Consider the following 15,118-nt stretch of genomic DNA (forward strand, 5'->3'; position numbering starts at 1 on the left):
TAGGCTTCTTTATGTTAGGGTCTAAGTGCCTTGTTTCATGTTGATATCAGAGCACAGGGAGGACCATTGGAGCCTGTAAGGGCCCTGGAATGGACTACACCCTGAAATCTTTGTATGGGTGTGGCATGAAAAAAAGCCTTTAGGCACTTATTTTATAACTCCTTGGTATGTCATATGGTTAAGGATAATGTGGCCACCTACCTGCTGTTGCTCTTTGTGACTTGGCTAGCATCCTGCCCAAATATTTATGGTCCCCAGATTCCTTCAGGTGGATTGAGATAAGGGAACATGGGGATATATAGAACCTTGGTCTTGATCTGCGTTGTTTGGCTACGAGTACCAATAGAACACCTTTGTGTTCATGTTATCACTGGATGTTCGGGAGAATCTTAATTTCTTGTGCCAATTCCCCTCAACCTGAGAGACCCCCAGCACTTTTACTAGACTTCTGGGATTTGTTGCTTTACTCTCCTTAGTGAGTGGGACATTCTACCACTCGCTCATTAGTTTTACTCTGAGATGGAAACCCTATTTTCTACTTATGTATTCTTTTTACTTTTAATGGAGCCCTGCTTTACTCCATGTATTTCACTACAGGCATCTGTAATAAAGTGTTGCAGCACACATCTCTCTATGTGCACTGTTGCTGGGGAGTCCCTTGGGCTTCCCTTCCTGTTTTGTATTACTTTTTCCTAAGAACTACTGTTCTCAAAGATAGTAGGATACTTTTTTTTATCTTACTTACCTTTTTTTTTGTCGGATCAGCACACTCCACCTTCGGCGGAGTGATGAGGGGCTACATTGTAACTCCTTTCCCACTGCTCCTGTAACTTTTATAGTTATAGTAACAGACAAACCTAAACTGAAGGTATGCCTGGCTGGGACCAGTTTGAAATGGGCATCTGACCCCCCGGTGATGGATGGGTCCATAGGACTGAATTGAATGTGTTCCTGACCACTGGAACTGAAGCGCTGAATAAGAAGATGACCAGAGATGCCTGCAGCATCTCCAGTAACCGCAGAAGCACCGCTGCTGTATTGACCCCACGTTTGAATCGACAGGGAAGCTCCGCCAAGGACTACTTCCTCCCCTGGGCTGGTGGGCATAACCAGTTTCAAGACACTCTTCAATCTGAGCCGTCCTGTGACCTTCCCGGGCTGCAGAATCCCAATACCCATGTTGAGAAGCCCCTCAATGCTCACACCAGAAAACATGCAACCCGCTAGAGGAAAAAGCCCAGCACACCTCTTGCAAGGAGAACAAAGTTTATTTCCACATAAATAAAGATGCACCAGCAGAAAACGCTGCTGCCACAGAATGTTCTGGCAAGATCAGTACAAGCAACACATTAAAAAAGGCACACATCATCATCAGTGATGTAAGTTACAAATCCGAATGGCTGGTTGGTGCGACCCTATACATAGGCTACCTGCTCCATAAGGGATGCCAGGCCATTGGTCCCAGCCCCTTCTGTCCTTCTCCCACGTGGGTTTATTCTCGCACCTCGGAGACTGCAATTAATTGCTCAGTGTACGAAGAAAAACAATCCATTCTCTAACCTAATGTGCACCTGGTACTGCAGACAAGGGCTAAGACGATAATTCGAGGTCATTATAGCTCACAAACCCCAGCTTGATTCCAGACACATCAGCGCCATGCCAAAGCTCCCCACCCTTGTTTTTAGATGTGGTGTTTTACCCCTCCCGGCACCTCGCAGCACAAATGACGTGACCTGTGGTGAAGGCAGCCTGTCCCTGCTTTCTGATCTTTTGTGATCGATTGGGGGTCTAACAGCTTTATGGTTGGTGGTCTGGGGACTAACTGGTACCTTGGAATGCTGGGGTCTTGGGACAGGGGCATCTGGGTGTTATTACTTAGAGCGGGATGGGGGAAGGTCAGAGGCTTGTGCCCTCCTTGTGGGATTGCTTTTTGCAGGGAGCTCTCAACCTCCTCGTGGCCCTGCAGGATTCATTCCTCTTGGGATATGAATGCTGGCAACATGAGACCAGCAAAGGTATATGAATCTCTGCAGCTCTGGCATTTCTCACTGGTGCCCATGATGCGACCTATGCCCGCATGCATACACTTATTTTCATTTTTGGGGCCTATGCCTGCAGTCCTAGCTGCAGCGCAGAGTTAGGCCTCATTTTCAATATGGCTGCTATTAATAAAGATCGCGTTTGATTCCCAGTTTACTCTAAACTGAAAGCAGGCACTACCCTCCCCACACTGTAGCCCCTACTGTACACTTCCAGGCCTCTGCCTCATCCGAATCGGCTTAGAGGGGTCTGGGACGATCGCCCCCCCCCCCCCTTCCCAACATTCAGGGTACCTCGACCATCTTGGAGTGCATCGTCTTGCCGTTGGCAAATATTGCTTGAACTTGGGTAGCATCTGTGTGTGGTCCTCCAGAAGCACAAATCCTGATTCCCCTTACCAGAGTGCAGGACCGAGAAAATATTATTTCAACCGGCAGTGATCGTTCACTGCTGGTGCTGAGAAAAAGGCGCCAAAGAAGAATCTTTGCTGGTGAGTCTCTGCTCTACTTCTGCTGCAGGAGCCCCTCTAGGGTTCCCCCTTTCGTCACCACGACCAAGGATAAGGAGACCGGGTTTGCAGCCGTGCATCCAGAAAGCGTCCAGCCGCATCATCCTCACTCTCCGGTTACTGTGGGGCTGTTGGTAATCTTACCTTTAGCCATTTGTGTTGCTCCTTTGCTTTTGGAGCACTGTTTCTACAGTTTGGATGTCCACCCATTTACAGTCGCCCAGGTCTAAAAGCTTGTGCCCTACAGGACAGCTTCTCCTAAGCTCCTGTGCTTTAAGAAAGACCAACTAACTTTTTACATACCTGTGCTAAGAGGATTTGCATCATAACTATTGATCTCCTTTTAACTTTGGCATTGCTGGTTCGCTTATAGTAAATCTTCTGACCCTCTTGGCTTTGTTTATTTCCCTACAAAACCTGAATTCCTTTCTTGTTGAGGAAAAGACTGCCTTAACCTTAATAGTTGCTACAAGTGTTTCTTACCTGTGGTTGTTGCACTTTACATTCTTGACTTACCTATACTTAATAATTCACAGTTAATTTAAAATAAGTACTTTTGCTGACCTGAACTGAAGTCACTCTCTGTGTGGATGAGAATAGTATACAACGATTTGCTCACCTGCTTTATTCTTCCTTATTATTCTAAATGTAAGTTTGATGTTGCTAGTTGAGACTATATTCCTTTAGTTTATAACTGCCTTGTGTATACATAAAATAAATCATTATTTTGATATGTGCAAGTTGTAAGTGTTTCTTTGGATCTATGTATGTTCTGTTTTCTTTGTACTGGTTTAAAGCTCACATTGCTTCTCCTAAGATAAGCCTGGCTGCTCTGCCACTCTACCAACCTTGGGTAGTACAGGCCTATATTAGAAGTTGGGTGCCTAAAACCAAGGGATAAGTCTTGTAGAGTCCAATACCAATTGGACTTCAGAAAAACGTACTTGACACTGGAGTCTATCTATGCGTGTCATGCTCTTTAGTAATGCTGCCATGAATTTGGTTGTTTTTCTACCCTTTCAAATCAGAATTGTACCTTTTTCTTGGTTACTGAGAGAGGTGCCCATAGGATGCCCGTGGGCTGTAATGCGCTCTACAAATCCCCAAAAATAAAAAATAAATAAAATGAAATCAATATTTGCGGAGTTCTCCCACACTAAAAGCATGGTTTCTTTGTATTGACCTACTGCTCTGTTTAGGAATTTAGAATCAAATGAGGCCATTAGGACAGTCGAATAAGTTACAGTTGACAAATGATTGTGTAGGGCGCTGAAATGGTTGGGTTGCTTGAGGGTCTGCATAGGTGACAAATTGAGCCAAACAATTGAATCGAATGTGCTAGCGGACAAACATAATAATTGACGGTTCTATGATGGTATACAGAATTCCTCTTTTTCCAATTTTGGGCTTTTTTGTTGTTGCTTTATTCCATCTCTCTTCCCAATTCCATTTAATGGGCAGGTGCTCCCACTGCCTCCTCCCTCTTTAATCCTTATGCACAACACTCCTGTTTGGTTTGGCGGGGCACTGACCAACACCCCAATGATAATGGTTAAGCTGGTGGAGTGCTCCAAAACAAATCTTTTTCAAATGAAGGTGCGAATAACCACCTCGACCGATGGATGGCAAAGTGGAAGAAGGGAGTGTTTTTGAAATGTGGAGTGAATAAGCTGCTGTTATTGGACAATCTTGAATGATTAGTGATATAGAGCCCCTGTGAAAAGGGAAGCAACACTTGGGAAAGGAGATGAGCACTCACAGTAGGGTCATACTCAGTTACTTGTTTATGGACCAACGCTTTACAAGCAGAAGGTGCTCACTGGTGCGGTCGGGAACAGTCTCTGAGGCTAGTCTTGGAGCACAGAACTGTGCAATGTCAAACCCACTTATGCCTGATCCCAAGATGGAGGACTGACGCTTTAAGCCACTTATCCATGCCAGGAAAGCTAGTCAGGCAGAGTGAAGGAGGAAAGAAAGATAAAGACGTGAGAAACCCGAGTAGAAAAGACAAACCACCTTTTAAAAGGTATGAGGGGAAACCAGGGCAGTGCCAATTCCACAATCTGCAGGGCATGAGGAAATGGGTGGACCAGTCCTGCAGTAGATTAGGCAATCAATCAGTCCAGCCCTAGGAAAGAGACCAGGAGTTGGAACATTCCGAATAGTGATTCTGAGAAAGAGCCCACATGGAGAGCCCTAAAGGAGAACTTGTAGCATGTTAAAGGATTCCACTGGACTGTTTGGGTGAAACAACACCCAAGAAAGTAGAAACAGCAACAGCCTGCTGAGGACTTTATCTCTGAACCGTGTAAAGGACAGAACCCAAGGACAACTAATTGCTGCAGGCCTACTGGGGCTATACCCCGGACCCTGGCAGGAGCCACTGATCAGACGAGAAAGCCAGTGCCTGTTGAGTGTTCAAGCACACAAGGGTGACCGCTGACTGGTGGGTGATAATAACTTCAGTGTTCAGATGGATTTCCAAAATAAGTAGTGGGGGTGTATTTTGGGAGGCCAACCTATTAAGGTGAACAGGAAAGACTCTGAAGTGTAGCAAAACCCAATCAAGACCGGTAGCAGAGCAGCAAGGCTTAGACTCAGAAGGAGTGCAAGAGTGGTCTAGGACGACAATGAGTCACACATGGAGCACTGCAACAAGTTAGACAGATATGTACAAAAATATACAATGATTTATTAGGCCTTTAAAATACCCATTAAGCAATAAAACCTCCAGGTAGGTATTATTACACAACTACTATCAAATATATATATATTTCTGAGGCTTGTGGATCTGCTTAGCATCACATGCTTTGCATAGGGCAACAGCTAGTGAAAGTAGCAGAGTATTGCACATGACGTTTTCGAAGTTCGAAAAGGGACATCGGCAGGCGTCACTGTAATACTATCCCTAGTGTGACGTACCCTGTACCCATGATCCCTCACGCGTCAAGGTCCCTCAAATAATTGTTTTCCACCATTGTGGCAAGTAGTTCTTTCACGGAGTCTGTAGCTTGAGCTACTTTACGAGTTAAAACTCATCCAAATCTCTTCCGTCGTTTGCGTTTCGACGCACTAATTCGACAGCTGTTTCCTTTGAAAACCTTGACGGCTGATCCCAGTTGCAGAAACAGACGTTCTGTTCCGACTACAGGCTTTGGCCTACACCAGGTTTCGGCCTAACCAGTAGGGAGAGTTGGGGGAAGGGGGAGGCTGATCCTTCTTGTTAGAGAATGTGTACCTCCATTTTCTGCCCCTACTAAATTGACCCTGCTGCGTTTGTGTGCGCCTTCCACTATGGAGTGCACCCCGTATAAATTCTGTACCAAGTGCAACAGAAAATTCCTGTGGGTCGACAAACGCAGAGTTTGCAACCACTGCCTTCCACGTGACCATCTTGAATCCCGTTGTGCAGCGTGCAAACTCTTTAGGCCCACGACCGTAAAGGAGCACACGGTGGGCGCCATGTCGGTGGAGGTGGAAACAGCCGCTGGGATTGTTTAATCGGACCACGAAGCTCAAGACAGCCGAGACTTTGATTTGGAGCCTGAGGACACTACCGTGGAAGAATCACGTTCCTGCATGTGTCCCCTGCCTAGGAAGGCAGTTGCAGCGCGCTGCTATGAGGAAGGCATCGAGTGATGCCAGTGTTTGTTTTTATTTATATCACACACACACACGTGTATACAACCTAGCCATCCCTTGACGAGTATGTTGAGGGAAGTCTTCACGCTGTCGGTTGACGCCTACCGACTTCACACCGGCTGCAGTGGTTCCGTCTACCCCAAGGCGAACACTCGGACACTCCGGCGAAGGTCATGCACAAACACTGCTTGACGGCTGAGGCGGACACGCCGAAACAGCCGCTGAAAAAGCAAAAAAACACATTTTCATGAAAAAAACTGAGCACAAAGCCATTTTTTGTAATTGGTTATTTATGACGTGCTTAATACCCAGAGGTTTCTAACCTGTGTTGCTCCGCGTCGTCTCGTTTCCAAGGGGAATGCATTGCCCCTGAGCTATCCTTCCGAGATTTTGTTTAGGACTAACAGGCCTCTCGGCCCTTTCGACATTGAAGAGGAATCCTGGGAGCCTAAAGACATCCCTGGAGCAGATTTTCTGGTGGCAGTTTCTCCTTTAGCCTCTAAGGTCACGCCAGAGCTGCCAAGATCCATCTTGTCTACTGGCCCCTGGACTCGATCACATTTTGAGGACTCTATGGGCAAAGTTGTATTCTTTGTGGACCTCATGAGTTAGCTGCCCACTCACTCGAGGCCTGATGAGCAGCCTCCTATACCTCCCCTCCTCAGTGTCAGCAACACCTTATTTCCAGGACAACATAGATATCAACTTTGTCGACCCCTGCGTAGGTGAGGGGGGTGGTCACTTGTCCCCTATTGCAGACCAACCTCTTTACAATGAGCAGATGAAAAAAGCTGCACACCATTTTGGCTTTGACATTGACTTTGAGGAATCCAGTCCCGCCGGGACCGACTTCGTTGAAAACATTCACGAGAAAAAGTCTCTTAGCCAGGCTATTCCTCTCCTATAGTTCATCAAAAAGACGGTCGCTCTGTCCCGGCCTACTCCCTCTCTTACTAGAGCGGTTAACCCACAGGTGGAGAAATGTTTTAGAACCTCTCCTTCAGACCACCTTTACATTAATAGTCACGTCAAGCCTGATTCTCTGGTGGTGACCACTACCAGAAAGCGAGCTGGTGTTCCACTCTCGACCTCTGAAGCACTACCCAACAAGGAGTGCAAGAGACTTTATATGTTGGGAAAGCGTATTGCAATCTCTGCTGCGTACCTCACCAGGATTGCAAACACCACCCTGCTTGCCAGCTACAGCAGCACCCCGTGGAATGAGGTCTTGCAGCATCTAAACTCAGTACCAGTGCCAGCTTGCACCCACCTTCTCAAGACCACCACCGAAGGCAAATAGGTTTCCCAAAACATCCTCAAAAATGTTTTGGACTCTGCAGACACCTCCGGAAGAGTTATTGCAGAGGGTACTCTCTTAAAAAGACAGTCCTGGCTCAGAGACTCTGGGATTTAAGCCAGAAATGCTAGCGGCTTTAATCAACATGCCCATTGAGGAGAGTCTTCTCTTTGTCAAAGCTGTGGACGACCAGCTGGAGGCAGCAAAAAAGGAACATGAAACAATGAAGACCCTTGGTCAGATCTCCAACAAGCCTTTCGTTCCTAGAGGAGCGTTTAACACATGCCATAACTTTCGGGCGCAAGGCTCAGGGAAACCAGGCCAGGCCGGAGCAAGCACTTCTGGCACCTCCTTTTACAGCCTGCATAGTCAGTCATCCTACCAGTACCAACAGTGTGGGTTTCACAATAGGAAAGGACGAGGCAGGGCTGCAACCTCGTAGGGCGCAGCAACTCCTGCCTCCAAATGATGTGCCGATCCATGCGTCCCCAGTCGTGGGTCGAATAACGCTCTTCACCCAGCAATGGGAGGGAATAACATCAGGTCCTCGATACTGTGGTCAAAAGATGCTTGGTGGAGTCCCTCGAAACACCCAGTTACCATTCAAAGCGTGTACGACAAATGTCCTCTGAACACCACCACGTCCTCCAGCAGGAGATCCAAATTCTATTACAGAAAGGAGCCATCATGGTGCCCTGTATGGAAAAAAAATAAAGGTATTTATTTATTCAATGTACTTCCTTGTTGCAAAGGAAGATCTCGCAATATGCCCAGTGCTGGACCTGCGCCCTGCAAACACGTATGTTAAGCCAAATTCAGGATGATAACGCTGTAGGAGGTCATCCCACTACTGAAACTAGGGGATTACATGGCAACATTGGACATGAAAGATGCGTACTTTCATATTTCAATGTTGCCAGCGCACAAAAAATATCTCTGATTCAAATTGGGAAACAAGCTCTGCCAATCCAAGGTGCTACCATTCAGCATTGCATTCAGGGTATTCACAAAGGTCCCAGCAGTGGTGGCTGCCTACTTGTGCAGGCAGTCCATTCCAGTGTACCCTTGCATAGATGACTGGCTAATTACTGGCCAGAGGTGCCTTCAAAACAAGGAGCAAACTATCAATCTGCTGTTCCAATTGGGCTTCTCCATAAATGAAAATAAGTCCAGTCTAGTGCCCAACTATGTAAAGCAATTTCTGGTAGGGACTAATTAAAACGGACGTCGGACTTGCCTACCCCTCCAAAGAGAGGGTCCAAAACATGCTGTTTTAAACACCGTAGTATGTAGCTGCTCATCAAGTGACGGTACAAAAGGCAATGCACCTGCTGGGAATGATGGCTTCCTGCATTTACATAGTGCCTCACCCCAGGATGCGCATGCGTCCAATGCAGGAGTGGCTAGCGAAAAGATGGTCGCAAGCAAACTGGTTGTGGGACAATCTAGTGGTGGTTTTGCAATCTCTAGTTCAATCGCTACTGTGGTGGAACAGAGACAATCTGGTAAAGGCCAGCCTTTCCACACACCATCGATCGAGGTCACACTCACAACAGACGCATCGATGACCAGGTGGGTTCGCTCACTTCCTCCATCACACTGCTCACGGCCTATGGACACAGGCGCTAACCAGGAAGCACATCAACCTTCTCGAACTACTAGCGATTCTCAAAGCAATTCAAACTTTCAAAACTCAACTAGCTCACAAAACACTCCTTACAGAATGTATCACAGCCATGTTTTATGCAAACAAACAGGGGCGGAGGGAGGGTACTCCTTCCCAGGGCTCCAACGCCCGTGCCCCTGGACTGACCACCACTTTGTGCGCTTCTCCATTCGCATGTCATCGAAACAAAAACCCTTCACCACTCCCCCTACCACCCGCTATAGCTTGAAGCTCATGTAAACTAACCAAAGAGAGGCCGCTGCCTTCTCTAGAAACTCCTGCCTTCAGACCTCCCTTCTCCAATGACCCTACAGCCCTAGCTGAACTATACAATTCGGCACTAAAGAATGCAGTCGATGTCATAGCCCCACTGTCAGCCAGGAAAGCAAAATCGGTTAGACATGCAAACTCCTGGTTCTCCCCAGAGCTACTAGACCTCTGTTCCATGAAACTAACTGCCCTCTCCACTTGGCAAACTAACCTACTTAAGTCTATATGGCCCTATCACAGGTAGGTTTAAGGTATTCAATCTTCCAAAGCTGGAGTCCTGGGTCATATGGGACGTCTACACCCAACCTCTTGAGAATCCTGTTCAGCGCGCACCGTGCAAGCAACCGGAATGAATTTACACCTATCAGCAGCCTTCCTTGACGCCAGGACTCCCTGAATCTCATAGGGACGTACCGAGCATTTTTCAATACGCACATGTGGGTACGCCAGAGATCCCGACATCCAATAGGAAGCAAAATGCACCTACACCGCTAGGAAGTACAGCTCCACAGCCAGCACGCATATACCACCCCGGTCCGACAGGAGGACCAAGGTGTCCAAACTAATTCTGGGAGGCCTGGGGTGCCACGCCAGCTTCACCAACAGCGTCTTCACATCCGCGAAAAAGGCTGCCCCCGGCCACACAGGAATGTTCTGAATCGTATACAGCAATTTGGGAACCACTGTTGTAGTGTTACTGTTACATGTTTAAGTTAGGTGTACATAGTTAGACTATTTTATGTTGACACTGGAATTACTATGCCTCATTAGCAATGTATGCCAACCAGCTTGCGTCTCCAGACATTATTATGAAAGTTCTAGAACAACGGAGCTGGTGAGGACAGGAGATTCTGGGGGAGAATGTGATGGTTTTAAAAGAGAAGAGACGGTTGTGGAGATGGGTAAACATCTGGGGCTGCTGATGATTTATCAAGAAATACAACCGTTGTACCAAATCTCACCGTGCCGTGTGTGATTGAGAACGTAATACAACCCTACCCAGCAAGGACAGGGTATCGTTCACCACCTATCCACTTTATTCCTCAGGGCCTTCAGATATGTTAGATGATTATCCGCTAGTAGAGATAGGGAGGTGCTGATAACCATTACACTCAAATAAAAACTGTTCCCGCTTGAACCCCCAAGCTTCTCCGACCTCACTGTGGCTTCATTAAGCGGAAACCAAATGGATTTGAACTAATTCACCGGGAGCCCCGAATACTGACCAAAGACTGCAACCTCCTTTGCCAGACACTGCAAATTAACCCCTGGGTCTTAAAGGTATAAAATGGTATTGTCTGGGTAAAATGACACCAGTTCTCTTGTCCCTCCCATCACTAGTCTGCGAGCAAGATGGAACTTTCCGCAACCAGCGCCCATATACCCCTGGGTCAGGCGCGCTATACAAGTAAAATAAACAAACCTGGCTGCTAGGGGTTCTATTTCCAGTGCAAAAAAGGTAATGGGGACAACGGGCAGCCCTGCCTAGTACCCCGACTCAAAGCCAACGCATCAGACTACTTCCCAAACAGACCAATCTTAGCCTCTGCGTCAGAATTTAGAAGCCGCACCGCTGAGAGAAAGTATGCCGGAAGTCTCACAACATTCAACACCTTGAAAACATAGCCCCATTCAACAGTCAAACGCCTTTTCCATATCAAGTAAAGCTGCCACTGCCTGCACCTTGTGGTCAATTTGAACCAATCTAAAGAAAAGCCTGCAGAGGTTCAATGAAGTCGATCTCCCTGGAATAAAACCTGACTGATCCAGGTGGACCAACTCTGGAACAAACAGTAGCAGTCTGTACGCCAGAACTTTAGCAAAGATTTTGTATTCTAAATTAATAAGAGATATCGGGCGGTATGAAGCACAGTCTAACAGGTCCTTCCCTTCAAAAGCAGAATCACCACAGCTTCTCTCTGGTTACCGTACGTCACAGAAGTATTGGGAACACTTCTGCTGACAGGCAAGTGTCCGCACCTGGTGCTCTCCCATCCCTGTTCTTCCGCTGCTACTGGGATTCGAATCTCCCACATCCTCATGGGAGGGTCTCTCTCCTTAGCCCTTCTTCCCTTTTCATGCTGCTTCCACACTTGGCTGATACAAATTGACTAGTGTGCTTGCAACAGTTCTCTGGAGTAATCCACATTATTCCGCCCCTCTGTGTTAAGGTTTTCTCTATTCTTCCTCGTCTCAGTGTTTCCTATGGGAGGGATCCTGTCTATTCTGCAGACATACATGGAAGTGTTTGGGGTCCTCGTACATTGTAATTGTTTATTTGGAAAGCGCTTCTACACAAGTGAAGTGCTTCTAAGCGCTTCAAGGCGGGAAGGGAACAAGGGAAAACAGTAGTCCTTCTTAGGCCTTGAAGTTTCCGAATGATCTAAAAAAATTATCTAACAAAATTATCTAGTATACTAGGCCAGCAGTGCATGACAAGAGGGAAGGAGAGAAGGGAGGGGGAGATGGGAAGAGCAAACCCATCAATAAGCTGCCGCGCTAGGCCTAGCGACTTGCCAGATAGTACAAGTGCATGACAAGGAGTGTGGAGAGAAGGGGGTGGGGGGGAGAGACATACATAACAATAAACTACTGTGCTAATCCTGGCGACATTCCTATTGAATGATAGGTCATCATCAATAATGCACCTATGCACAAGTGTTTCAGGCACAACCAAACTAGGGAGAGAAGACAAGGGGAGGACAGGACAAATGATCTTTCTAGTTCTAGGCCTAGTGCATTCAAGGTTGTGCAAGTGCGCAAACAGGAAGTGCAAGGTAGGGGGTGCAAGTGCGCCTAGTCCATCAGGGGCCCGAGTTAAGTGCAGAAGAGGTTGCCTCTCACATGGAACGTATTCCGAGTGCAGAAGTGCGAGGCAGAGTGTAGAGGCGGCCAGTCAACGAAACTGAGCAGAGTTGGGGAGGAAAGCAGGCAGTAGGAGAAAGGGGGTTAGCAGGGGAGACGGAGATGGAGAGAGAAAGAGGAAGAGAAGAGGAAGGTCTTGATGAGTTTCCTGAACTTGAGGAGATCTGGCTCAAGATGGAGAGACAGGGAGGCTGTTCCAGATGTAGGGACCTGCAGAGGATAACGTTCTACCCCCAAATCTCTGTTTGGAGAAACGGCTCACCGACAGAGAGTTGGAAGAAGCTGAGCAGAGGGCTCTAGAAGGCGAGTATTTAGAGAGAGAGCGTTGTAGATAGTGCAGGCCCCGCTCCAGGAGGCTTTGTGGACTATGCAGAGGGACTTGAACTTGATACTTGCAGCCAATAGGAGCCAGTGGAGAGATTTCAGCGCCGGAGGGATGCGTCCCTGGGCTTGAGGCCAAGGATAAGTCTTGCGGTTCTGTTCTGGATAGGTTGAAGAGGTCGAAGAGTAGAGGTATGAAGATTGAGAAAGAGGCAGTTGCAGTAGTCTAGTTTAGATAGAACCAGGGCTCGATGAACCACTGGGGGAAAGTGAGAAAATGTAGAATACCTATGAGGAGGTGCAGCTGGTAGTGGGACTTTTGAGAGATGTCTGAGATGTGAGAAGAGAAGGAGAGAGTGGAGTTGAAGATGACCCCCAGATTTTTTGCTTCACTGGTGGGTCAAGGCGGTGAAGGCGCAGGACCAAGGGAGGCCGGCCAGAAGAGTGCAAGTGGGAAAGCGGGAGCAGGGGTCTCAATGAGGACGATCTCTGTCTTACTGGCATTAAGGCAAAGATCATTGGCAGCACACCAGGACTCAATTGCGGACAGACATTCAGAGATGAGCAAGGAGGAGGAAGAGGCCGAGGGCAGCCTGAAAGAGAGCTGTGCGTCATCTGCATAACACTGAAAGTTGGAGGTGAAAGAAATGATCATGTGGGCCAAAAGGGCCATGTAGACATTGAAGAAGCAGGGGGATAGATTAGATCCCTGGGGAACACCACAAGTAGAGAGTGATAGCGGAGAGAAAGGACCCAAGTTTCTCCTGGGAAGGACGATCCGAGAGAGAGGACGCTAGCCATGCCAGGGCTTGCTTTGTGATGCCCAGGGTATCACGCAGACTGGAGATCGGGATGTTGTGGTTAACCATATCGAAAGCAGACGAGAGGCCAATAAGGATAAGGACAGAGGGAAAGTTAGAGTCAAGATTTGAGAGCAGGTCTTCACAGGTGTTCATAAGAGCAGTTTCCATGCCTTTGGATGCTCTGTAGCCAGACTGATGGTCCTGGAGACAGCCAACAGATTTGGTGTGGAGGGCGAGAGAAGGCCAGCTTCTCCAAGATTGGGCGGTAGTTTGCCGTAATGGAAGGGCGTTTTGCATCTGTTTGGCCCTATGGGGGAAGCACTAACACTTGTGTCTCCCCGGCCCCCTTAGCAAAAATAAGTGATTGGACTCAGACGAGCAAAAATAAAACACATAAACTATATAATATAATAAAACAAATGGCTCGTTATAGGCCCTTTTTTCACACAATATATGTATATATGTAGAAATAAACAAACATACACTTAGATATATAAGAATTCGAATATAGGGAACTTCACCGTTAAACCTGAGGCAGAAGAAAACTTCATCTTGGCCACCACAACAATGCTTAGTCCCTCAGCAGGTAGGCAAAGAGATCACTGCGTCTAACGGGGTCTGAAGCGGAGCGCCTTCCCTTTCAGCGAGACTGCATCACCCGGGGGTCCAGATTCCAACTAACTTTTTCCATACAATGCTCTCTCCTTTATGGGGGCATTTCCCCGACCTTCTCGTTGCATTTTATTGCTCTCGGCCAAAGAGCAGATAACAAGTCGAAGGGACAGAGGGTAGAAAAATCCAGTCAGAAGTGGGAAAAACCCAGGGCCCCTCTCTCTCGCATTCATTCCCAGACCTCTTATCATGCACCTGCAGTGTGCTCTGACTCCCTTTTTGTACTCGTCCTTCAATGGACAATACAAGAACTATTCTCCGCAGTAAGTCCACTCGGATAATATTTTTGACTTTGCTCTGTTTTCACTGCTACATGCTCATTATGTGAGGTCCACGAAAACGCAGACATTATTACTGTGATGGGAGATGAGTGTTCAAAAATGGCTGGGCATCGATGCCATGTTATTCTGGCTCATATCTTCGCACAAGCATTACAACGGGTCAGCAGAGGGTGCACAAGAGAGTGCTTCAGAGAAGTGCGGAAAACTCTAGTGGTGAAGGAGGGGTTGCAGAGGTCTGCCAAGGCCGGATCGATGTTGTCCTTGTTAGTTTTGGAGGGACAAGGAAGGGTCTACCTGTTTGGAAGAGGCTTTCATAGAAACCTCCTCAGTTGTGATAGGGGAGAGGAAGGAGAGAAAAGGGGGAGGGCAAGGGGCAGCTGAGGGGGGGTAAGAAATAATGGTGCATGAGTGGATGTGGAGGAGAGCGTGGACAGGATGTCCTGTGTTTTCGTGGTGAAGTGTGCAGCCAGGGCAGAACAAAGGGCCTGGGTGGGTGCAATAGAGGATGAGGCTGCAGTAGGGTTGGCTAGTTCCTTGCAGACTTTGAAGAGTTCAGCTGTCTTGTTGGATGCCACGGAGATGCAGGCTTGAATATGGACTCTTTTCTTGGACCGGATGCAGAGTCTGTATTGCCTTTGCAGAAGGCGACAGGCTAGTAAGTCAGAGGGTGTACCTGAAGATCCCCATTTCCGTTCTGCTTCCCTGCACTTGCGATTAAGGTGAGCCAAATCATAGTCGTACCAAGAGTTGCAC

General features: G+C 47.5%; 1 protein-coding gene across 2 annotated transcripts in view; it reads left to right on the forward strand.

The window, feature by feature from the left end:
- The window catches only part of EIF2B4 (eukaryotic translation initiation factor 2B subunit delta), a 256,404-nt gene that overhangs the window by 106,265 nt on the left and 135,021 nt on the right, over positions 1–15,118 (forward strand). The gene's annotated exons all lie outside the window — the stretch shown is intronic.

This window comes from Ambystoma mexicanum, chromosome 4p (genome assembly GCF_040938575.1).
Source record: "Ambystoma mexicanum isolate Mex_15411 chromosome 4p, UKY_AmexF1_1, whole genome shotgun sequence".
Classification (NCBI taxonomy): Eukaryota; Metazoa; Chordata; class Amphibia; order Caudata; family Ambystomatidae; genus Ambystoma; species Ambystoma mexicanum.